Raw genomic sequence first — 1,976 nt, 5'->3', positions numbered from 1 at the left:
ATGGCTGCCAAAAGTACACTTCTCCATTCAACATCAAACCTCAAAAATTTCTCCATAAATCAAACACCCATAACATCCTTACAAACTTTAATTAAACAAAAATCAAAAACACAAACTTACCACTTTGGAAATTCTTCAAAACTCCATAAAAACTTTCCTTTCTTGCTGCCTATCTACTACCCATGGTGTGAGGATCAAAATTAATGAAGACAAGTAAACGAAATCTAGCTTGAAAATGGGTATAATGAGCCATGCATTTGGGAGGCCATGGGAGGGTTTTGGAGTTCTTGAATTCGGCAATGGTGATTTGAATGAGGAAGATGAAGGTGCTGCATGAATTGGCTGTCCACTTAGGTGTAAATGGCTCCCACTAACTCTCCACTAAAGTTTATTTAATTAATATTATATGTTAAAGTTTGATTATTCAAGTTATTTCCCATTTCTTTCAACATTTATATTATGTACCACAATTTTAATTTTTCATTATATTTTCCAAGTGTAATATTATTTATTTTTAATGGACATTTAGGTCAAAAGACAACTCGGGGTATCAAATGACCACAATGCCCCTGTTCAGGTTGCATTCCCGATTTTTCGGTAACACCGGGTTTTGTCCGTTTTTCGATTTTTCACTTTTCTTTGTACTAATTATTTTATTTTTATTTAGTATTTCTAATGGTATTTGTATTTCAATAGGTGTCTATTTAAGTCCTAAAAATATTTTCCAGGGTTCCCATGTCCGTATTAGTCAACGGTCCACGCCGTGACTTCCCGGTGCGGTCACCCATCGCTAGGGTTCTCGGCTCGCTTAACTTGGTTACATTTCTTTGCTATTATTTTTCCTTTATTTTTCTTGTATTTTCTTTTCTTGTATTTCATTATTTTATGTCTCCTCACTCATATCGAAGTGTAATTCTAGGCATCCTAGCTGTCCGGACAACACTGATCACTGGAAAAGTAGAACGCACTACCGAACATAGTGGTGTTACAATAGGGTTAAGTGCGTGGAATCAAGCTTGGATTCAAGCTTTCATGGTGGTTCAGCAATGGAGATGGCAAAGGGGAGGGGCGGCCGAACTTGATGGGAGAAGAAGATGAAGTTTTCCTTTTTAGTTTTTGGTTATTTTATGTCTTTTATTCTTATTTGACTTGGTTAATATTTGTAGGAAAAATTAAAATTATTTATGATGTCATAATAGTGATGTAAGGTGATGTAATAAACTTTTTCTTTTTTTCTTTTTCTTTTGCATTTACTTTTCCATTATTTCTTAAATTAAATTCTCGATTATGAAATTTTCTTTTCTCCAATTTTATTGGACAGTTAGGTCAGGAGTCAGCTCTAGGGGTAAATTGACCAAATCGCCCATCGCTAGTTCAATCCAGTTTGCACATTATTCGATATTTCTTCCGAATCCCTGACCTAATTATTTGACCTGCTTAATAACTCTTTTTCGTGATTTTCTCTTTTCCACTATGTTCGCAATAGTCCTAAGGATCTCGGTGTCACATTTTCTAGTTCAAAATTTGAGTTAAGGTTAACCTCGCAGTCACTTCCCGGGAAGGTCACCCATCGCTTTGACTCTCGGAAAATTTAACTTTTTATGCTTTGTTTTTCTTTTTTATACTTATCTATCTGTCAATCACTAATTATTTGCGTTCAAGGCTTATCTAGGTGTCTTAGATGTGATTCTAATCTCCTTAATTATCCGGACCAACACCGATCACTAGAACAATGAAATATACCAGGCTATACATATAGGGGTGTTACAATTCTCCCTCCCTTAAAATAAATTTCATCTCAAAATTTTACCTGGCATGTAACATCCTCACTTTAGCTAGTCCATACAGTCTACTGTTCCGGAGACCAATATCGGTCCGGGCAGCTCGGATGTTTGAAATCATAAATAGACTAGAGTGAGGCGTTATCAAGTAGCTAAATAATGCTCATAAAAATCAAAGAAAAATTTTAGAAATCA

Source organism: Hevea brasiliensis, chromosome 8 (genome assembly GCF_030052815.1).
Source record: "Hevea brasiliensis isolate MT/VB/25A 57/8 chromosome 8, ASM3005281v1, whole genome shotgun sequence".
Lineage (NCBI taxonomy): Eukaryota > Viridiplantae > Streptophyta > Magnoliopsida > Malpighiales > Euphorbiaceae > Hevea > Hevea brasiliensis.
This window is presented reverse-complemented; position numbering follows the sequence as displayed.